This window comes from Grampus griseus, assembly GCF_964374135.1.
Source record: "Grampus griseus genome assembly, chromosome: 3".
Classification (NCBI taxonomy): domain Eukaryota; kingdom Metazoa; phylum Chordata; class Mammalia; order Artiodactyla; family Delphinidae; genus Grampus; species Grampus griseus.
The window spans coordinates 124,765,974-124,790,947 of record NC_139019.1 but is presented as its reverse complement, the minus strand read 5'-3'; the positions used below and the strand labels follow the sequence as shown (position 1 = coordinate 124,790,947).

Sequence of the window (24,974 nt, the reverse complement as noted above, 5' to 3'; positions counted from 1 at the left end):
CTATTCTTTCCCTATTGAATTATTTTGGCTGCCTCGATGACATTCAACTGACCATAAATATAAGGGTTTATTTTTGCACTCTCATTTTGACTCTATTGATCTATATGTCTATCCTTGTACCACATTGTTTTGTTTATTGTAGCTTTGTAGTAAGTTTTGAAAGTGGGAAGTTTGAGTCTTCCAACCTTGTTCTTCTTTTTCAAGATTGCTTTGGCTATTTTATATTCCTTTCAATTCCATATGCATTTTAGAATCAGTCTGTCAATTTCTACAGAGAAGCAAGTGGGGATTTTTATAGCAATTACATGTGTTATGAACTGAATAGTGTCCTCCCCCAAATTCATATGTTGAAGCCCCAAGCCCTAATGTGATGGTACTTAGATAGGTGGTCTTTAGGAGACAATCAGGTTTAGATGAGGTCATAAGGATGGGACCTTCATTATGGGATTAGTGACCTCATTAGAAGAGACACCAGCAAACTTGCTCATTCTCATTCTCCCTCTCTTTCTCTCTCTCTGCTCCTCCCTCCCTCCCTCTGTGATATGTGAGGACACAGTGAGAGGGAAGCTGTCTGCAAGCCAGGAAGGAAGCTCTCCATAACCCAACTATGAAGGCACCTTAATCTTGGACTTCCAGCCTCCAGAACTGTGAGAAAATACACTACTGTTGTTTAAGCCATCCAATCTATGTTATTTTGTTATGGCAGCCTGAGCTAAGATAGCCTAAGTTTGTAGATTGATCTAAAGAATATTGCCATCATAACAATGTTAAGGCTTCTGATCCATGAGCATGGTATATCTTTCCATTTACTTAGTCTTTAATATTTTGTAGTTTTCAAAGTATAAACTTTACACTTTTGTTAAATTCTTCTTCTTGTTTTTCAATGTAGCTCTCAAAGCATTTCCAGATCTTTATTATTTAAGAGAACATATCACTCCTCCTAGGTATATGGACAAGAGAAATCATATATATGTTGACCAGATGACACATAAAAGAATGTCTATAGCCACATTATATGTAATGCTGGACACAACTCAAATGCTCATCAACAGTAAGAAGCATAAATTCATGGTGGTATAATATAATCACACAATGGAACATATAGCAATGAGGATGAACAAACCATAAATGTATGAAACTACAAGACTGACTCTCACAAACAAAATGTTAGCACAGGAAGCCAGATGTAAAAGAGTACCCACACTGATTCTACTTATATGATGTTTACAATAGGCAAAACTTATTTATGATGTTAGAAGCAGGACAGTGGATACTTTTGATGGGGGGCAGTGACTGGTGGGACATACAAAGTAAGTTTCTGGGGTGCTGGTGATGTGCTGTTTCTTTTTTTGTTGTTGTCGTTTTTTGTTTGTTTCTTTTGGTTTTTTGTTAAAATTTTTTTTTACTTTTTAATTTATTTTTTAATACAGCAGGTTCTTATTAGTCATCAATTTTATACACATCAGTGTATACATGTCAATCCCAATCGCTGAATTCATCTCATCCCCACCCCCACCCTCCTGCCGCGTTCCCCCCTTGGTGTCCATACATTTCTTCTCTACATCTGTGTCTCAAATTCTGCCCTGCAAACCGGTTCATCTGTACCATTTTTCTAGGTTCCACATATATGCATTAATATACGATATTTTTCTCTTTCTGACTTACTTCACTCTGTACAACAGTCTCTAGATTCATCCACGTCTCAACAAATGACCCAATTTCGTTCCTTTTTGTGGCTGAGTAATATTCCATTGTACATATGTACCACATCTTCTTTATCCATTTGTCTGTCGATGGGCGTTTAGGTTGCTTCCATGGCCTGGCTATTGTAAATAGTGCAGCAATGAACATTGTGGTGCATGTGTCTTTTGAGTTATTGTTTTCTCTGGGTATATGCCCAGTAGTGGGATTGCTGGATCACATGGTAATTTTTAGTTTTTTAAGGAACCTCCATACTGTTCTCCATAGTGGCTGTATCAATTTATATTCTAACCAACAGGGCAAGAGGGTTCCCTTTTCTCCACACCCTCTCCAGCATTTGTTGTTTGTAGATTTTCTGATGATGCCCATTCTAACTGGTGTGAGGTGGTACCTCATTGTAGTTTTGATTTGCATTTCTCTAATAATCTGTGATGTTGAGCAGCTTTTCACTTGCTTCTTGGCCATCTGTATGTCTTCTTTGGAGAAATGTCTATTTAGGTCTTCTGCCCATTTTTTGATTGGGCTGTTTTTTTAATATTGAGCTGCATGAGGTGTTTATATATTTTGGAGATTAATCCTTTGTCCGTTGATTCATTTGCAAAATATTTTCTCCCATTCTGAGGGTTGTCTTTTTGTCTTGTTTATGGTTTCCTTTCCTTTGTTTATGGTTTGTCCTTATGTCTTGTTTATGGTTTCCTTTCCAATAAATACTTTTGCTGTGCATAAGCTTTTAAGTTTCATTAGGTCCAATTTGTTTATTTCTGTTTTTATTTCCATTACTCTAGGAGGTGGATCAAAAATGATCTTGCTGTGATTTATGTCAAAGAGTGCTCTTCCTATGTTTTCCTCTAAGAGTTTTATAGTATCCATTCTTAAATTTAGGTCTCTAATCCATTTTGAGTTTATTTTTGTGTATGGTGTTAGGGAGTGTTCTAATTTTATTCTTTTACATGTAGCTGTCCAGTTTTCCCCACCACTTAATGAACACACTGTCTTTTCTCCATTGTATATCCTTGTCTCCTTTGTCATAGATTAGTTGACCATAGGTGCATGGGTTTATCTCTGGGCTTTCTATCTTGTTCCATTGATCTATGTTTCTGTTTTTGTGCCAGTACCATATTGTCTTGATTACTGTAGCTTTACAGTATACTCTGAAGTCAGGGAGCCTGATTCCTCCAGCTCCATTTTTTTCCCTCAAGACTGCTTTGGCTATTCGGGATCTTTTGTGTCTCCATACAAATTTAAAGATTTTGTGTTCTAGTTCCTTAAGAAACGCCGTTGGTAATTTCATAGGGATTGCATTGAATCTGTAGATTGCTTTGGGTAGTATAGTCATTTTCACAATATTGATTCTTCCAATCCAAGAACATGGTATACCTCTCCATCTGTTCATATCGTCTTTAATTTCTTTCATCAGTGTCTTATAGTTTTCTGCATACAGGTCTTTTGTCTCCCTCGGTAGGTTTATTCCTAGGTATTTTATTCTTTTTGTTGCAATGGTAAATGGCAGTGTTTCCTTAATTTCTCTTTCAGATTTTTCATCATTAGTGTATAGGAATGCAAGAGATTTCTGTGCATTAATTTTGTATCCTGCAACTTTACCAAATTCATTGATTAGCTCTAGCAGTTATCTGGTGGCAGTTTTAGGATTCTCTATGTATAGTATCACGTCCTCTGCAAACAGTGACAGCTTTACTTCTTCTTTTCCAATTTGTTTTCCTTTTATTTCTTTTTCTTCTCTGATTGCTATGGCTAGGGTTTCCAAAACTATGTTGAATAAGAGTGGTGAGAGTGGACATCCTTGTCTTGTTCCTGATCTTAGAGGAAATGCTTTCAGCTTTTCACCATTGAGAATGACATTTACTGTGGGTCTGTCATATATTGCCTTTATTATATTGAGGTAGGTTTCCTCTATGCCCACTTTCTGGAGAGTTTTTATCATAAATGGGTGTTGAATTTTGTTGAAAGCTTCTTCTGCATCTATTGAGATGATCATATGGTTTTTATTCTTCAGTTTGTTAATATGGTGTATCACACTGATTTGCATATACTGAAGAATCCTTGCATCCTTGGGATAAATCCCACTTGATCATGGTGTATGATCCTTTCAATGTGTTGTTGGATTCTGTTTGCTAGTTATTTTGTTGAGGATATCTGCATCTATATTCATCAGTGATATTGGTCTGTAATTTTCTTTTTTTTGTAGTATCTTTGTCTGGTTTTGGTATCAGGGTGATGGTGGCCTCATAGAATGAGTTTGGGAGTGTTCCTCTGCAATTTTTTGGAAGAGTTTGAGAAGGATGGGTGTTAGCTCTTCTCTAAATGTTTGATAGAATTCACCTGTGAAGCCACCTGGTCCTGGACTTGTATTTGTTGGAAGATTTTTAATCACAGTTTCAATTTCATTACTTGTGATTGGTCTGTTCATATTTTCTATTTCTTCCTGGTTCAGTCTTGGAAGGTTATACCTTTCTAAGAATTTGTCCATTCCTTCCATGTTGTCCATTTTATTGGCATAGAGTTGCTTGTAGTAGTCTCTTAGGATGCTTTGTAATTCTGCGGTGTCTGTTGTAACTTCTCCTTTTTCATTTCTAATTTTATTGATTTGAGTCCTCTCCCTCTTTTTCTTGATGAATATGGCTAAGGGTTTATCAATTTTATCTTCTCAAAGAACCAGCTTTTAGTTTTTTTGATCTTTGCTACTGATTTCTTTGTTTCTATTTCATTTATTTCTGCTCGGATCTTTATGACTTCTTTCCTTCTGCTAACTTTGGGTTTTGTTTGTTCTTCTTTCTCTAGTTCCTTTAGGTGTAAGGCTAGATTGTTTATTTGAGATTTTTCTTGTTTCTTGAGGTAGGCTTGTAGAGCTATAAACTTCCCTCTTAGAACTGCTTTTGCTGCATCCCATAGGTTTTGGATTGTCGTGTTCTCATTGTCATTTGTCTCTAGGTATTTTTTGATATCCTATTTGATTTCTTCAGTGATCTCTTGGTTATTTAGTAAGGTATTGTTCAGCCTCCATGTGTTTGTGTTTTTTACGTTTTTTTTCCTGTAATTCATTTCTAATCTCATAGCATTGTGGTCAGAAAAGATGCTTGACATGATTTCAATTTTCTTAAATTTACTGAGGCTTGATTTGTGACCCACGATGTGATCTATCCTGGAGAATGTTCCGTGCACACTTGAGAAGAAAGTGTAATTTGCTGTTTTTGGATGGAATGTCCTACAAATATCAATTAAATCTATCTGGTCTATTCTGTTATTTAAAGCTTCTGTTTCCTTATTTTCATTTTGGATAATCTGTCCTTTGACATGAGGTGTTAAGGTCCCCCACGATTATTGTGTTACTGTCGATTTCCTCTTTTATAGCTGTTAGCAGTTGCCTTATGTATTGAGGTGCTCCTATGTTGGGTGCATATATACTTATAATTGTTATATCTTCTTCTTGGATTGATCCCTTGATCATTATGTAGTGTCCTTCCTTGTCTCTTGTAACATTCTTTATTTGAAAGTCTATTTTATCTGACATGAGTATAGCTACTCCAGCTTTCTTTTGATTTCCACTGACATGGAATATCTTTTTCCATCCCCTCACTTTCAGTCTGTATGTGTCCCTAGGTCTGAAGTGGGTCTCTTGTAGACAGCATATAGATGGGTCTTGTTTTTGTACCCATTCAGCAAGCCTGTGTCTTTTGGTTGGAGCATTTAATCCATTCACGTTTAAAGTAATTATCAATATGTATGTTCCTATGACCATTTTCTTAATTGTTTTGGGTTTGTTTTTGTAGGTCCTTTTCTTCTCTTGTGTTTCCCACTTAGGGAAGTTCCTTTAGCATTTGTTGTAGAGCTGGTTTGGTGGTGCTGAATTCGCTTAGCTTTTGTTTGTCTGAAAAGCTTTTGATTTCTCTATTGAATCTGAATGAGATCCTTGCCGGGTAGAGTGATCTTGGTTGTAGATTCTTCCCTTTAATCCCTTTAAGTATATCATGCCACTCTCTCCTGGCTTGTAGAGTTTCTGCTGAGAAATAAGCTGTTAACTTTATGGGAGTTCCCTTGTATGTTATTTGTCATTTTTCCCTTGCTGCCTTCAATATTTTTTCTTTGTCTTTAATTTTTGCCAATTCGATTACTATGTATCTTGGCGTGTTTCTCCTTGGGTTTATCCTGTATGGGATTCTGCGCTTCCTGGACTTGGGTGGCTATTTCCTTTCCCATGCTAGGGAAGTTTTCGACTATAATCTCTTCAAATATTTTCTTGGGTCCTTTCTCTCTCTCTTCTCCTTCTGGGACCCCTATAATGCAAATCTTGTTGCATTTAATGTTGTCCCAGAGGTCTCTTAGGCTGTCTACATTTCTTTTTATTCTTTTTTCTTTATTCTGTTCCACAGCAGTGAATTCCACCCAGGTCACTTATCCGTTCTTCTGCCTCAGTTATTCTGCTATTGATTCCTTCTAGTGTCGTTTTCATTTCAGTTATTGTATTGTTCATCTCTGTTTGTTTGTTCTTTAATTCTTCTAAGTCTTTGTAAAACATTTCTTGCATCTTCTCGATCTTTGCCTCCATTCTTTTTCTGAGGTCCTGGATCATCTTCACTATCGTTATTCTGAATTCTTTTTCTGGAAGGTTGCCTATCTCCACTTCATTTAGTTGTTTTTCTGGGGTTTTATCTTGTTCCTTTATCTGGTACATAGCCCTCTGCCTTTTCATCTTGTCTATCTTTCTGTGAATGTGGTTTTTATTCCACAGGCTGCAGGATTGTAGTTCCTCTTGCTTCTGCTGTGTGCCCTCTGGTCGACGTGGCTATCTAAGAGGCTTGTGCAAGTTTCCTGATGGGAGGGACTGGTGGTGGGTAGAGCTGACTGTTGCCTTGGTTGGCAGAGCTCAGTAAAAGTTTAATCCACTTGACTGCTCATGGGTGGGTCTGGGTTCCCTCCCTGTTGGTTGTTTGGCCCAGGGGAACCCAACACTGGAGCCTACCTGGGCTCTTTGGTGGGGCTAATGGCAGACTCTGGGAGGGCTCACACCAAGGAGTACTTCCCGGAACTTCTGCTGCCAGTGTCCTTGTCCCCATGGTGAGACACAGCCACCCCCTGCCTCTGCAGGAGACCCTCCAACACTAGCAGGTAGGTCTGGTTCAGTCTCCCCTGGGGTCTCCCCTGGGGTCACTGCTCCTTCCCCTGGGTCCCAATATGCACACTACTTTGTGTGTGCCCTCCAAGAGTGGAGTCTCTGTTTTCCCCAGTCCTGTCGAAGTCCTGCAATCAAATCCCACTAGCCTTCAAAGTCTGATTCTCTAGGAATTCCTCCTCCCATTGCTGGACCCCCAGGTTGGGAAGGCTGACGTGGGGCTCAGAACCTTCACTCCAGTGGGTGGACTTCTGTGGTATAAGTGTTCTCCAGTCTGTGAGTCACCCACCCAGCAGTTACGGGATTTGATTTTACTGTGATTGCGCCCCCCCTACCGTCTCATTGTGGCTGCCTCTTGTCTTTGGATGTGGGGTTATCTTTTTTGGTGAGTTCCAGTGTCCTCCTGTCGATGATTGTCCAGCAGCTAGTTGTGATTCTGGTGTTCTTGCAAGAGGGAGTGAGAGCACGTCCTTCTACTCCGCTGTCTTGGTTCAGGGCTGAAAATCTCTTGTTAAATTCATATGCATTTTATTTTTGATGCTATTGTAAATGGAACTGTTTTCTCAATTTTATTTTCAGATTGTTCATTGCAAGTGTATAGAAATACAATTGATTTTGGTATATTGATGTTGTACCTTGAAATCTGATGAACTTATTTGCTAGTTCTAATAGTCTTTTTTAGCACATTCCTTAAGATTTGTTATATACAAGATCATGTCATGTGCAAGTAGAGACAGTCTTACTTCTTTTTCAATCTGGGTGACTTCTATTTCATTTTCTTGCCTAACTGACCTAGAATGAACCTACAGTATAATGTTAAATAGAAGCAGTAAGAGCAGACATTCTTTTCTTATTTTTGATCTCACAAGGGAAGCAGTCTTACAGCATTAAGTATGATTTAAGCTGTGGGTTTGCCTTTGTTCTTGAAAGATAGTTTTGCTGAATACATAATTCTAAATTTACAGTTACTTCTTTCAGTACATAAAGGTATTATTCCACTGTTTTCAGATTTCCTTGTTGTGACTAAAACTTCAGCTGTCAGCTTATTTACCATTCATATGCAGATGATTTGTCTCTTATCTCTGGCTACTTTTAAGACGGGTTTTTTTGGTTGTTTTTGGTGATCTGCAGTTTCACCATGATGTGTGTAGGTAGATTTCTTTTATATTTTTCTACTGGGATTCATTATGTTTCCTAGATTCAAGGATTTGTGTCTCTCAACAGTTCTACATAATTCACAGATGTTATCTCTTCAAATATTGTCTTCTTACTCATGTTCTCTATTATACATCTCTAGAACTCTGATTAGATATATGTCAAACCTTCTCACTATATTCTCCATGTATAAAGTTCTCTTTTATTTTTATCACTTTCTTATATTTCTGAGCTACACGTATATACCTCTCTGCTAAATCTTACAGTTTATTAATTATCTCTTCAGCAACATCTGATGTGCTATTTAATCCATATGCTGAGTTTTTAATTTCAATTATTATACATTTTTATCTCTAAAATGTACACTGTTTCAAAATAACAAAGAACTTTGTTATTTCTCTATTGCCTTTCTTTATGGTCAGGTTCATATCAAACAACCTGTGCACTGAGCTACCTGCTTCATGGGGTGGTCAAATCCTACATAGATGTGGTGTTCATTCACTTTCTCCCTTTCCATCTCACAGGGTAACAGAATGCAGAGAAAACCAAAAAAGCTGTACACACGCTAAAAAGTTAAAAAAAAAAAAAGATACAAATGAACTTATTTATAAAATAGAAACAGACTCACAGAATTCAAAAACAAATTTATGGTTATCAAAGGGGAAACGTGGCGGGGGGATAAATTAGGAGCTTGGGATTAACATACACACACTACTATACATAAAATAGATAACCAACAAGGACCTACTGTATAGCACAGGGAACTCTACTCAGTATTCTGCAATAACCTACATGGCAAAAGAATCTGAAAAAGAATGGATATATGTATATGTATAACTGAATCACTTTACTGTGCACCGGAAACTAACACAATATTGTAAATCAACTATACTCCAATATAAAATAAAAAATTAACTTAAAAAAATGTTTACGTTGTTTCTTTTTCACATATGCTGTGTTATTTGTTAAAATGTGTGGGGTTTTGCTCATTTTATTCTGGTTTGTCTTACTTGTTTAAACATATTGAATGTAGTTATTATATAATGTCAGAAAATTCCAGTCTATAAAGTCTTTGAGGTTCCCTGTCTACTTTCCATCATTTCTGCTGGCTCTCCCCCATTATGATTTGTACATTTTTGACTGTGAGTTATTCGTTTTGCTAATAATATTATCTGTAGTAATTCTTTGAGGTCAGGAATAAAGCTGTGTTCCTCTAAAGAGGATTATCCTTTCCTTCTGGCATTTGCCAAGTGTGGGACCACTTTCTTTTAAATTGTTTCACTTTTTTTTTTAATGCCAAATATATAGCATGAAAATAGAATGTGAATCCATATACAGGGTGGATTATGGGTAGACTTTTTTTTTTTTTTTTTTTTTGCGGTACGCGGGCCTCTCACAGTTGTGGCCTCTCCCGTTGTGGAGCACAGGCTCCAGACGTGCAGGCTTAGCAGCCATGGCTCACGGGCCCAGCCGCTCTGCGGCATGTGGGATCCTCCCGGACCAGGGCATGAAATCGTGTCCCCTGCATCAGCAGGCGGACTCTCAACCACTGCACCACCAGGGAAGCCCTGGGTAGACATTTTGATACAAGTTTTATTCTCTTCTACCCAGTGCCCAAGTTGGTACAGGCAAGTTTCAGTGCTGTTTCCTTCTCCACTTTACTTCTCATCCATCTATACACTGAGAGGAAGTTTTTGTAGGGGGAAACCTCGACTTTACTCAGAGGTCTACTGTTAGAATCCTACTTTGATTAGGCTCTAGGCTTTGACTCCTGTTCTCCATGATCCATACAGCTATCAAGGTAAAAGCTCAAGGTCTTCAAGGTTTAGCAGAAACCATGAAGATTAAATCTGGCATTGGCAGTCACACCTGGATATCTGCTTTTATTTTTATTTTTTACCTCTACAGATTCCTTCATTTCATGTCAGTACAGTAGTCCACTTTAAAAGGGTTGTAAAAGAAATTCATAGAAATTTTAGATTTTTCAAATGAGAAGGCTATTTAAGTATGATTTAAGCTGTGGGCTTGCCTTTGTTCTCGAAAGATAGTTTTGCTGAATACATAATCCTAAATTTACAGTTAGTTCTTTCAGTACATAAAGGTATTATTCCACTGTTTTCAGATTTCCTTGTTATGACTAAAATTTCAGCTGTCAGCTTATTTACCACTCATATGCAGATGATCTGTCTCTTATCTCTGGCTACTTTTAAGGGTTTTTTTGGTTGTTTTTGGTGATCTGCAGTTTCACCATGATGTGTGTAGGTAGATTTATTTTATATTTTTCTACTGGGATTCATTAAGTTTCCTAGATTCAAGGATTTGTGTCCCTATATTAGGAATTTGTGTCCCTAATCCCTATACTGGCCACTGCTGGAAACAAAAATACACTCTAAGCAAGTTGACATTGAAAATATTCAGAAAAATAATAGTCTCTTTTGTTTTCAAAATCTCCATTAAAAGAATTTCTATGATCTCCCTATGGTAGACTGTCAAAATGGCCAAATTCTTCCCTTCTCTGTATTCACACCATTGAAAACTGATTCTGCAGGTCCTCACACAAAAGGCAAGGTTTATTTCTCCATGTTCTTGAATCTGGGTTGGCCATTTGACTTGTTTTGGCCAATGGGACAGTAACAAGTATAACACAAGCTGAGGCTTGAAAAGATCTTGTTTACTGAAGTCTGCTCTCTTGTTGAATTTGGAACTCTGAGACCACCATGGAAATGAGTCCAAGCCAGTATGCTGGAGGACGAGAAACCAAATGGAGGCACTCAGGTCAACTGCCTGCCAACCACTGCCAGCTGACCCACCATAACATCATGATGAGGTGAGGAGAGATAAGCAGAGCCAGGTCAGATTGGAAGAAGTGCCCAGCCAACCCAGAGAATCATGAACTAAATAAAACATTGTTTTAAACTATTAAATTTTGGCTTAAAGCAAAACATAACAAATACAACCTCTTAAGACTATAACTGTAGAGTCATGGCTCAAATCTCCTTATAACAATTTTATTCTCATTACTCTTTGCCCTGTTTCAATTTCTGGGGATGTAAAAATGGTCTCCCGCCAAGATACTCTTGCAGGTCAACTTGCACTAAAGGGGTATGCCAATCCTCAGTATAAAATACAAACCACATGAAGTTTTGCCAAGATGGAGGAGTAGAAGGATATGAACTCACCTTCTCTCACAAAAAACAAAATCATAACTAACTGCTGAACAACTATCAACAATAACAACAACAAAAACACTGGAACCTACCAAAAAAGATATTGTACATCCAAAGACAAAGAAGGAGCCACTTTGAGATGGTAGGAGGGGTGAAATTGCAATAAAATCAAATTCCATACCTGCTGGGTGGGTGACCCACAACCTGGAATATAATTATATCAAAGAGGTTCTCCCACAGGAGAGAAAGTTCTGAGCCCCACATCAGGCTCCCCAGCCTGGGGGTCTGGCATTGGGAGGAGGAGCCCTCAGAGCATCTGGCTTTGAAGACCAGTGGAGTTTGATCACAGGAATTCCACAGGACTGGGGGAAACAGAAAACTCCACTCTTGGAGGGTGCACACAAGGGCTCATGCACACCAGAACCCAGGGGAAAAAGCAGTGACCTCATAGGATCCTGGGCCAAAACTACTTGCCAGTATTGGAGGGTCTCCTGTGGAGGCAGGGGGTTGGCTGTGGCTCACTTCAGGGACAGAGACACTGGTGGCAGTAGTTCTGGGGAGTACTCATTGGCGTGAGCCCTCCTAGATGCCACCATTTTCTCACCAAGACCACCCAACAGCCTTTAGGCTCCAGTGCTGGGACACCTCAGGCTAAACAACAAACAGGGCTGGAAAACAGCCCCACCCATCAGCAGACAGGCTGCCTAAAGTCCTCCTGAGCCCACAGCTTCCCACTAATCACATGTCTTAACACAGCCCTGCCAACCAGAGGGACAAGACACAGCTCCACCCACCAGTGGGCAGGCACCAGTTCCTCCCACCAGGAAGCCTGCACAAGCCTCTTGGACCAGTCTTATCCACCAGGGGGAAGATAGCAGAAGCAAGAATTATAACCCTGCAGCCTGTGGAACAGAAACCACAATCACAGAAAGCTAGACAAAATGAGATGGCACAGAAATATGTCCCAGATGAAGGAACAAGATGAAATCACAGAAGAACAACTAAATGAAGTGGAGATAGGCAATATACCCGAAAAAGAATTCAGAGTAATGATGGTAAACATGATCCAAGATCTTGGAAAAAGAATGGAAGCACAGACTGAGAAGATACAAAAAATGTTTAACAAAGAGCTAGAAGATCTAAAGAACAAACAGAGATGAACAATTCAATAACTGAAATGAAAAATACACTAGAAGGAATCAATAGCAGAATAAATGAGGCAGAAGAATGAATAAGTGAACTGAAAGACAGCATGGTGGAAATCACTGCCATGGAACAGAACAAAGAAAAAAGAATGAAAAGAAATGAGGACAGTCTAAGAGACCTCTGGGACAACATTAAACACACCAACATTTGCATTATAGGGGTCCCAGAAGGAGGAGGAGAGAGAGAGAGAGAAAGGACCTGAGAAAATATTTGAAGAGATAACAGCCAAAAACTTCCCTAGCATGGGAAAGGAAACAGTCACCCAAGTCCAGGAAATGCAGAGACTCCCAGGCAGGATAATCCAAGGAGGAACACACCAAGACACATAGTAATCAAATTGACAAAAAATAAAGACAGAAAGAAAATATTAAAAGCCACAAGGGAAAAGCAACAGAAAACATACAAGGGAATATCCATAAGGTTATCAGCTGATTTTTCAGCAGAAACTCTGCAGGTCAGAGGGAGTGGCATGATATACTTAAAATGATGAAAGGGAAAAACCTATAACCAAGAATACTCTACCCAGCAAGGCTCTTGCTCAGCTTCAACAGAGAAATCAAAAGCTTTACAGACAAGCAAAAGCTAAAAGAATTCAGCACCACCAAACCAGCTTTACAACCAATGGTAAAGGAACTTCTCTACGTGGAAAAGAAAAGGCCACACATAGAAATAAGAAAATTATGAATGGAAAAGCTCACTGATAAAGGCAAACATATAGTAAAGGTAGGAAATCATCTACGCAAATATGATATCAAAACTGGCAATTGTGAGGAGAGTACAAATGCAGGATATTGGAAATGCATTTGAAATTAAAAGACCATTAACTGAAAACAATCTTGTATATGTATAGACTGCTATATCAAAACCTCATGGTAACTACAAACCGAAAATCTACAGTAGATACACACAGAAAAAGGAAAAGGAATCTAAACACAGCACTAAAATTAGTCATCAAATCATAAGAGAAGATAACAAATGAGGAAGGGGAGAAAAAAGACCTGCAAAAACAAATCCAAAACAATTAACAAAATGGCAATAAGAACGTAGATATTGATAATTACCTTAAATGTAAATGGATTAAATGTTCCAACCAAGAGACATAGACTGGCTGAACGGATACAAAAACAAGATCCATTTATATGCTGTCTACAGGAGACCCACTTCAGATTTAGGGACACATACAGACTGAAAGTGAGGGGATGGAAAAAGGTATGCCATGCAAATAGAAATCAAAAGAAAGCTGAAGTAGCAATACTCATATCAGACAACATAGACTTTAAAATAGGCTGTTACAAGAGACAAAGAAGGACACTACATAATGATCAAGGGATCAATCCAAGAAGAAGATATAACAATTGTAAATATATATGTATCCAATATAGGAGCACCTCAATATATAAGGCAAATGCTAGCAGCCGTAAAAGGAGAAATCCACAGTAACACAATGATAGTGGGAGAATGTAACACAATGATAGTGGGAGAATTTAACAATCCAGTTACATCAATGGACAGATCATCCAGACAGAAGATCAATAAGGAAACACAGGCCTTAAATGACAAATTAGATCAGATGGACTTAACTGATATTTATAGAACATTCCATCCAAAAGCAACAGAATACATTTTCTTCTCAAGTGCACATGGAACATTCTCCAGGATAGATCATATCCTGGGCCACAAATCAAGCCTCAGTAAATTTAAGAAAACTGAAATCATATCAAGCATCTTTTCTGACTACAACACAATGAGACTAGAAATCAATTACAGGAAAAAATCCCGTAAAAAACACAAACACATGGAGGCTAAACAATATGTTACTAAATACTCAATGGATCACTGAAGAAATCAAAGAGGAAATCACAAAATACCTAGGAACAAATGAAAACAGAAACACAATGGTCCAAAACCTACAGGATGCAGCAAAAGCAGTTCTAAGAGGGAAGTCTATAGCAATACAATCTTACCTAAGGAAATAAGAAAAATCTCAAAGAAACAACCTAACCTCACACCTAAAGCAACTAGGGAAAGAAGAACAAACAAAACCCAAAGTTAGCAGAAGGAAAGAAGTCATAAAGATCAGAGCAGAAATAAATGAAATAGAGATGAAGAAAACAAAGTCAAAGATCAATGAAGCTAAAAGTTGTTTCTTTGAAAAGATAAACTAAATTGATAAACCTTTAGCCAGACTCATCAAGAAAAAAAGGGAGAGGGCTCAAATTCACGAAGTTACAAATGAAAAGGGAGACATTACAACTGATATCACAGAAATACAAAGGATTGTAAGAGACTACTAGAAACAACCATATTCCAATAAAATGGACAACCTAGAAGAAATGGACAAATTCTTAGAAAGGTAAAACCTTCCAAGACTGAACCAGGAAGAAACAGAAAATATGAACAGACCAATCACAAGTACTGAAACTGAAACAGTGATTAAAAAACTTCCAACAAACAAAAGCCCAGGACCAGATGACTTCACAGGTGCATTCCATCAAACATTTAGAGAAGAGTTAACACCAATCCTTCTGAAACTCTTCCAAAAATTTGCAGAGGAAGGAACATTCCCACCCTGATAGCAAAACCAGAGAAAGATATCACAAAAAAGAAAATTACAGGCCAATATCACGGATGAACATAGATGCAAAAATCCTCAACAAAACACTAGCAAACTGAATCAACAATACATTAAAAGTATCATACACCATTAAAAAGGATCATACACCTAGATCAACTGGAATTTATTTCAGGGAAGCAAGGATTCTTCAATATTCGCAAATCAATCAGTGTGATAAACCACATTAAGAAACGGAAGGATAAAAACCATACGATCATCTCAACAGATGCAGAAAAAGCTTATGACAAAATTCAACACCAATTTATGATAAAACCCACCAGAAAGTGGGCATAGAGAGAACTTTCCTCAACATAATAAAGGCCATATGTGACAAACCCATAGCTAACATCATTCTCAATGGTGAAAAGCTGAAAGCATTCCCTGTAAAATCAGGAACAAGGCAAGGATGTCCACTCTCACCACTTTTATTCAACATAGTTTTGGAAGTCCTAACCATGGCAATCAGAGAAGAAAAATAAATAAAAGGAATCCAAATTGGAAAAGAAGAAGTAAAACTGTCACTGTTTGCAGATGACACGATACTATACCTAGAAAACCCTAAAGATGCTACCAGAAAACTACTAGAGCTCACCAATGAATTTGGTAAAGTTGTGGGATACAAAATTAATACACAGAAATCTCTTGCATTTCTATACACTAACAATGAAAGATCAGAAAGAGAAATTAAGGAAGCACTCGCATTTACCATAGCATCAAAGAGAATAAAATACCCAGGAATAGACCTACCTTAGGAGGCAAAAGATTTGTACTCTGAAAACTGTAAGATGCTGATGGAAGAAATTGAAGATGACACAAACAGACAGAAAGATATACCATGTTCTTCGATTGAAAGAATCAATACTGTCAAAATGATTATACTACCCAAGGCACTCTACAGATTCAATGCAATCCCTATCAAATTACCAATGGCATTTTTCACAGAACTAGAGCAAAAACTTTAAAAATGTGTGTGGAAACACGAAAGACCCAGAATAGCCTAAGCAATCCTGAGAAAGAAAAACGGAACTTGAGGAATCAGGCTCCCTGACTTCAGACTATACTGCAAAGCTAAAGTCATCAAAATAGCATGGTACTGGCACAAAAACAAAAACAATGGAACAGGATAGAAAGCCCAGAAATAAACCCATGCACTTATGGTCAATTAATCTATGGCAAAGGAAGCAAAATATACAATGGGGAAAAGACAGTCTCTTCAATAAGTGGTGCTGGAAAAACCGGACAGCTATATGTATAAGAATGAAATTAGGGACTTCCTTCATGGTCCAGTGGGTAAGACTCTGCACTCCCAATGCAGCGGGCCCAGGTTCAGCCCCTGGTCAGGAAACTAGATCCCACGTGCCACAACTAAGTGTTCGCATGCCACAACTAAAGATTCCACATTGTGCAACTGAAAGATCCTGCATGCCATAACTAAAAGATCCTGCATGCTGCAACTAGGATCCCGCATGCTGCAATGAAGGTCCCCCATGCTGCAACTAAGACCCAACGCAGCCAAATAAATACAAAAAAAAGCTTTAAAAAAAGAATTAAATTAGAACATTCTTTAATACCATACACAAACTAAACTTAAAATGGATTAAAGACCTAAAGTGAGACCAGATACTATAAAACTCTTAGAGGAAAACATAGGCAGAAATCTTTGACACATCACAGCAATATCTTTTTTGATCCATCTCCTAGAGTAATGAAATAGAAACAAATATAAACAAATGGGACCTAATTAAACTCAAAAGCTTTTGCACAGCAAAGGAAACAATAAACAAAATGCAAAGATAACCCACAGGATGAGACAAAATATTTGCAAACAATGTGACCGACAAGGGATTAATCTCCAAAATACAAACGTTTTATGCAGTTCAATATCAAAAAAACAATCCAATCAAAAAATGGGCAGAAGACCTAAACAGAAATTTCTCCAAAGAAGACATACAGATGGTCAACATGAAAAGATGCTCAACATTGCTAATTATTAGAGAAATGCAAATCAAAACTGTAATGAGGTGTCACCTCACACCAGTCAGAATGGCCATCATCAAAAAGTCTACAAACAGGGCTTCCCTGGTGGCGCAGTGGTTGAGAGTCCACCTGCCGATGCAGGGGACATGGGTTCATGCCCCGGTCCGGGAAGATCCCACATGCCGCAGAGCGGCTAGGCCCATGAGCCATGGCCATTGAGCCTGCATGTCTGGAGCCTGTGCTCCGCATTGGGAGAGGCCACAACAGTGAGAGGCCCGTGTACCACAAAAAAATTAAATAAATAAATCTACAAACAATAAATGCTGGAGAGGGTGTGGAGAAAAGGAAACCCTTGTACACTGTTGGTGGGAATGTAAATTGGTACAACCACTATGGAGAACAGTATGGAGGTTCCTTAAAAAACTAACAATAAAGCTACCAAATTATCCAGCAATCCCACTTCCGGGCATATATTTGGAGAAACCCATGGTTCAAAAGGATACATGCACCCCATTGTTCACTGCAGTGCTGTTTACAATAGGCAAGACGAAGCAACCTAAATGTCCATCAATAGACAAATGGATAAAGAAGATGTGGTACATATATACAATCGAATATTACCCTGCCATTAAAAAAGCATGAAATAATGCCATTTGCAGCAACATAGATGGACAGAGAAAGACAAATATCACATGACATAGCTTCACATTACATAGCTTACATGCGAAATCTTTAAAAAAAAATGATACAAATGAAATTATTTACAAAACAGAAACAGACTCAGCCTTAGAAAACAAACTTATGGTTACCAAAAGGGAAAGGTTGGGAGGGAGTGATAAATTGGGAGTTTGTGATTGGCATATATACACACCACTGTATTTAAAATAGAAAACCAACAAGGACCCACTGTAAAGCACAGGAAACTTCAGTCAGTATTCTGTAATGGGGGCAGAGTCAAGAAGACGGTGTGGGAAGATGGGGATCTCGCATCTCCTCACAATTAGGGTGCCTGCCGGATGCTGGTGGGGGAACTCGATACCCAAGGAGATGGGAGGAATTCCCAAACAAACCGGTAGGATGTGGGGGGACTGAGAGGAGAGAAGAAGTGGAGGCCAGACAGGACCAGTGCCCCTGAGGGGTGGCTGAGATAGGGGAGGGGTTCCCACGCCTGGAGGGACCCACAGGAGCTCAGATAAGGGGGGAACATGCCCAGCGTTTCCCCTGCCCATTGGGCAGGGGAAGTCTGCCCAGCTCTTGGGCCTGGTCCATCGCCCTCAGAGGCCCCCTCTGGGCCACGCTGGTACTGGGAGCATAGGACAGAGGCCAGGGGAGAATAGGAGAGGCAGGCAGGAGGGGCCTTCCAGGACTGGAGGGGCGGGAGAGGAGCAGAGGGCATTTGCCCCGCCCACTCAGGTCCAGGAAGCCTGCTGGGCTCCCAGGTGGGGTCCCCCGCCCTCTGAGACCAGAGGCACAAGGCACGCCTGGGCCCCTTCTGTTCCACTGAGCCTAAGCCCCAGACACCCACACCCCCCAGGGCCTTTTCCAGCCCTGTGGGTCCTAAGCATAGGCCCCACCCACTGCCCAAACCCTACCCTTGCTTAGGTCCCACCCTCCACAGCCAAGGCCTTTTCCCCCATTTTTTTTTTCTTTTTCTTTTTCTTTTCCTTCCTCCTCTTTTTTACTACTGTCATACTGTTGTACCTTCTGGTTATTGATTCATCTATATTTTTATTTTTATATTCTTTCTAACATACCTGTTAGTTTCCTAGTCTAATTTTATTTTTTACTTTGTTATTGTCCTTTTTTTTTTTTGCCACCCCACACGGCTTGCTGGATCTTGGTTCACTTGCCAGGGGTCAGGCCGAAGCTCCTGCAGTGGGAGCTCCAAGTCCAAACCACTGGACTAACAGACAACCTCAGACCCCAGGGAATATTCATCAGAGTGAGGTCTCATGGAGGTCCTCATCTCAGCACCAAGACCCAGCTCTAGCAAACAGCCTACAAACTCCAGTGTTGGAAGCCTCAGGCCAAATAACCAGTAAGACAGGAATACAATCCCACTCAACAAAAAAAAAAAAAAAAAAATAAGACGGCAAAAAAATACGTCACAGATGAAGGAGCAAGGTAAAAACCTATAAGACCAAATAAATGAAGAGGAAATAGGCAATGTACCTGAAAAAGAATTCACAGTAATGATAATAAATATGATCCAGAATCTCAGAAATAGAATGGAGGCACGGATAGAGAAAATACAAGAAATGTTTATCAAAGATCTAGAAGCCAGAAGGGAATGGCAGGATATACTTAAAGTGATGAAAGAGAAAAAACCTACAATCAAGATTACTCTACCCAGCAAGGACCTCATTCAGATTTGATGGAGAAATCAAAAGCTTTTCAGACAAGCAAAAGCTAAGAGAATTGAGCACCACCAAACCAGCTTCACAACAAATGCTAAAGAAACTTCTTTCGGCAGGAAACCCAAGAGAAGAAAAAGACCCACAAAAACAAACCCAAAACAATTAAGAAAATACATATCAATAATAACCTTGAATGAAAATGGATTAAATGCCCCAACCAAAAGACACAGACTGGCTGAATGGATACAAAAACAAGACCCATATATATATATATATGCTGTCTACAAGAGACCCACTTCAGACCTAGGGACACCTACAGACTGAAACTGAAGGGATGGAAAAAGATACTCCATGCAAATGGAAATCAAAAGAAAGCTGGAGTAGCAATACTCGTATAAGATAAAACAGACTTTAAAATAAAGACTGTTACAAGAGATAAGGATGGACACTACATAAGGATAAAGGGATCAATCCAAGAAGAAGATGTAACAACTATAAATGTTTATGCACCCAACACAGGAGCACCTCAATACATAAGGCAAATGCTAACAACCATGAAAGGAGAAATCGACAGTAACACAATAATAGTAGGGGATTTAACACCCCACTTACACCAATGGACAGATCATCCAAACAGAAAAGAAATAAGGAAACACAAGCTTTAATTGACACAACAGACCAGATAGATTTAATTGATATTTATACAACATTCCACCTGAAAGTGGCAGAATACACTTTCTTCGTAGGTACACACAGAACATTCTCCAGGATAGATGACATCTTGGGTTACAAATCAAGCCTTGGAAAATTTAAGAAAATTGAAATCGTATCAAGCATCTTTTCTGACCACAATGCTAAGTTACTGGAAATTAATTACAGGAAAAAGACTGTAAAAACCACAAATACATGGTGGCTAAACAGTGCACTGCTAAATAACCAAGAGATCACTGAAGAAATCAAAGAAGAAATCAAAAAATACCTAGAAACAAATGACAACAAAAACATGATGACCCAAAACCTATGGGATGCAGTAAAAGTAGTTCCAAGAGGGAAGTTTGTAGCAATTCAATCTCACCTCAAGAAACAAGGAAAATCTCAAATAAACAATCTAACCCTACATCTAAAGCAACTAGAGAAAGAAGAATGAAGAAAACCCAAAATCAGTAGAAGGAAAGAAATCATAAAGATCAGAGCAGAAATAAATGAAATAGAAATGAAGAAAACAATAGCAAAGATCAGTAAAACTAAACGCTGGTTCTTTAAGAAGATAAACAAAATTGATAAACCGTTAGCCAGCTTCATCAAGAAAAAAAGGGAGAGGATGCAAATCAATAAAATTAGAAATGAAAAAGGTGAAAGCACAACTGACATTGCAGAAATACAAAGGATTATAAGAGACTACTACAAACAACTATATGCTAATAAAATGGACAACCACAAAGAAATGGACAAATTCTTGGAAAGGTACAATTTTCCAAGACTGAACCTGGAAGAACTAGAAAATATAAACAGCCCTATCCCAATTAAAGAAATTGCAACTGTAATTAAAAATCTTCCAACAAACAGAAGTCCAGGACCAGATGGCTTCACAGGCGAATTCTATCAAACATTTACGGAAGATCTGACAACAATTCTTCTCAAATTCTTCCAAAAAACTGCAAAAGGAGAAACACTACCAAATACATTCTACAAAGCCACTGTCACCCTGATACCAAAACCACACAAAGATATCACAAAAAAAGAAAATTATGGACCAATATCACTGATGAATATCGATGCAAAAATCCTCAAAAAATACTAGCAAACAGAATCCAACAATATATTAGAAGGATCATACACTATGATCAAGTGGGATTTATCCAAGGGATGCAAGGATTCGTCAACATATGCAAATCAATCAATGTGATACACCATATTAACAAATTAAGGAATAAAAACCATATGATCAGGCTTCCCTGGTGGGGCAGTGGTAGAGAGTCTGCCTGCCGATGCAGCGGACACGGGTTCGTGTCTGGGAAGATCCCACATGCCGCGGAGCGGCTAGGCCCATGAGCCATGGCCGTTGAGCCTGTGTCCGGAGCCTGTGCTCTGCAATGGGAGAGGCCACAACAGTGAGAGGCCCATGTACCACAAAAAAACAAACAAACAAAACAACAACAACAAAAAAACCCCCATATGATCATCTCAATAGATGCAGAAAAAGCTTTTGACAAAATTCAACACCCATTTATGATAGAAACTCTCTAGAAAATGGGCATAGAGGGAACCTACTGCAACATAATAAAGACCATATATGACAAACCCACAGCAAACATCATACTCAGTGATGAAAAACTGAAAGCATTTCCACTAAGATCAGGAACAAGGCAAGGATGTCCACTCTCACCACTCTTATTCAACATAGTTTTGGAAGCCCTAGCCACAGCAATCAGAGAAGAAAAAGAAATAAAAGGAATGCAAATTGGAAAGGAAGAAGTAAAACTGTCACTGTTTGCAGATACTATACATAGAAAATCCTAAAGATGCCACCAGAAAACAACTAGAACTAATCAGTGAACTTGGTAAGGTTGCAGGACACAAAATTAATGCACAGAAATCTCTGGCATTCCTATACACTAACAACGAAAAATCAGAAAGAGAAATTAAGGAAACAACCCCACACTTACCATTGCAACAAAAGGAATAAAATAAGTAGGAATTTATTTCTAAATAAATTAAGGAGGCCAAAGATTTGTACTTAGAAAACTATAAAACACTGACAAAAGAAATCAAAGATGACATAAACAGATGCAGAAATATACCATGTTCTTGGATTGGAAGAATCAACACTGTGAAAAATGACTATACTGCCCAAAGCAATCTACAGATTCAGTGCAGTCCCTATCAAACTACCAATGGCATTCTTCACAGAATTAGAACAAGAAATGTTACAATTCGTATGGAAACACAAAAGACCCCGAATAGCTGAAGCAATCCTGAGAAAGAAAAACAGACCTGGAGGAATCAGGCTCCCCGACTTCAAACTATACCACAAAGCTACAGTAATCAAGACAGTATGGTACTGGCACAAAAATAGAAATATAGATCAATGGAACGGGATAGAAAGCCCAGAGATAAACTCACGCAATATAGTCACCCAGTTTACAAAAAAGGAGGCAAGGACATACAACAGAGAAAAGACAGACTCTTCAATAAGTGGTGCTGGGAAAACTGGACAGCTACATGTAGAAGAATGAAATTAGAACACTATATAGCACCATAAACAAAAATAAACTCCAAATGGATTAAAGACCTAAATGTAAGACCAGATACTATAAAACTCTTAGAGGAAAACATAAGAAAAACATTCTTTGACATAAGCCACAGCAAGATCTTTTTTGACCCACCTCCTAGAATAATGAAAATAAAAAACAAAAATAAACGAATTGGACCTAATTAAACTTACAAGCTTTTGCACAGCAAAGGAAACCATAAACAAGATGAAAAGACAACCCTCAGAATGGGAGAAAATATTTGCACATGAAACAACTGACAAAGGATTAATCTCCAAAATATACAATCAGCTCATGGAACTCAATATCAAAAAAACAAACAACGCAATCCAAAAATGAGCAGAAGACCTAAATAGACATTTCTCCAAAGAAGACATACAGATGGCCAAGAGGCAAATGAAAAGATGCTCAACATCACTAATTATTAGAGAAATGCAAATCAAAACTACAATGAGGTATCACCTGACACCAGTCAGAATTATCAAAAAATCTAGAAACAATAAATGCTGGAAAGGGTGTGGAGAAAAGGGAACCCTCTTGCACTGTTGGTGGGAATGTAAATTGATACGGCCACTATGGAGAACAGTATGGAGGTTCCTTAAAAAACTAAAAATGGAAATACCACATGACTCAGCAATCCCACTATTGGGCATACACCCTAAGAAAAACATAATTCAAAAAGAGACATGTACCACAATGTTCATTGCAGCACTATTTACAATAGCCAAGCCATGGAAGCAACCTCAATGTCCATCGACAGATGAATGGATAAAGAAGATGTGGCACATATATACAATAGAATATTATTCAGCCATAAAAAGAAACAAAATTGAGTTATTTGTAGTGAGGTGGATGGACCTAGGGTCTGTCATACATAGTGAAGTAAGTCAGAAAGAGAAAAACAAATACTGTATGGTAACACATATATATGGAATCTAAAAAAAAAAAAATGGTTCTGAAGAACCTAGGGGCAGGACAGGAATAAAGACGCAGATGTAGGGAATGGACTTGAGGACACAGGGAGGGGGAAGGGTAAGCTGGAACGAAGTGAGAGAGTGGCATCGACATATATACGCTACCAAATGTAAAACAGATAGCTAGTGGGGAGCAGCCGCATAGCACAGGGAGATCAGCTCGGTGCTTTGTGACCACCTAGAGAGGTGGGATAGGGAGGGTGGGAGGGAGGCTCGAGAGGGCGGGGATATGGAGATATATGTATGCAATATGGCTGATTCACTTTGTTGTACAACAGAAACTAACACAGTACTATGAAGCAATTATACTCCAATAAAGATGTATTAAAAATATATTCTGTAATAACCTAAATGGGAAAAGAATTTGAAAAAGAATAGATATATGTAGAACTGAATCCCTTTGCTCTCCACCTTTGCTGTAACACAACATTGTAAATCAACTATTCTCCAATATAAAATAAAAATTAAAAAAATAAAATGAAATAAAAGCCACACAATTAAAATATACCCCATATAAGCTTCTATAAATAAATTAGGGAATATGAATATGAGATTTATTTGCTCAGTGAAGAGTCCAGTTAGATCCTGGGGAAGGAAATTTGCAACTTTAATGATGGCAGAGGAAGTCAATCTCAGATACATGAGGCTGAAGTTCAGTAGCAGATACTAAAATGAACAGATCTGGGGGTTTCAGCTGACCTTAAATTCAATATACATCAGTGGTGTGAAGTGGCTTCTCGGGAAGTTCATTCAATATCAGTCACATTAAAGAAATGTAGTCCTTGCTGTATTTGGCAGACCTTGAGAAGTATGGTCTGTTTTGGGCAGTAGGCTTTAGGGATGATAGTTACAAACCAGAACGGATCAAGGAAGAAGACTTCAGGATGATTATACAAGTTGGAATCATTTCAGATGAGGCCCAGTTTAAGGACCTGCAATATAACTGTGTATGTGGGGCAGACCTGGCTACAAGTATGTGAAGGGCAGCCACTGGGAAAAGCAACCATAAAGCGCTCATCAAACCCCATGAGGACAAATCTAAAACCAAGTGGAAGTTAAAGGTTTGAGGTCAAACATTTTCTAAACTCACAGAGCAATCCAACATCAGAATGGATTCTCTGTGGAACAGGAAGCCTGGAAGCAAAGTTCAAGAAGTGGAGGCTGGAGTGGCATTAGACAGGGACACTGGGGAGGGAGTGTTGTCCTGTTTGGGCCGGAGGGCTCTCCGGGCTCCTTCAGCCGAGTCCCTGTTTTCCTGCTGCTAGTGAGCCTTCTTCCTTTGGGAATGCTTAGCTGGGTTGAGCTAAGGTTTTATAAATTAGCCATGGGTAAGCTGTCACAATTAGAGGTAACGCAGCGTCCATCTGCTCCCAAATTGCAAACCTTACCAAAGTCAAGACGTACCTTCTCCCTTGTGAAACCT

The 24,974-nt window shown here is 38.7% G+C and overlaps 1 protein-coding gene across 1 annotated transcript in view; it reads right to left on the bottom strand.

The window, feature by feature from the left end:
- Positions 1-24,974, bottom strand: part of ABLIM3 (actin binding LIM protein family member 3) — a 144,684-nt gene that overhangs the window by 77,482 nt on the left and 42,228 nt on the right. The gene's annotated exons all lie outside the window — the stretch shown is intronic.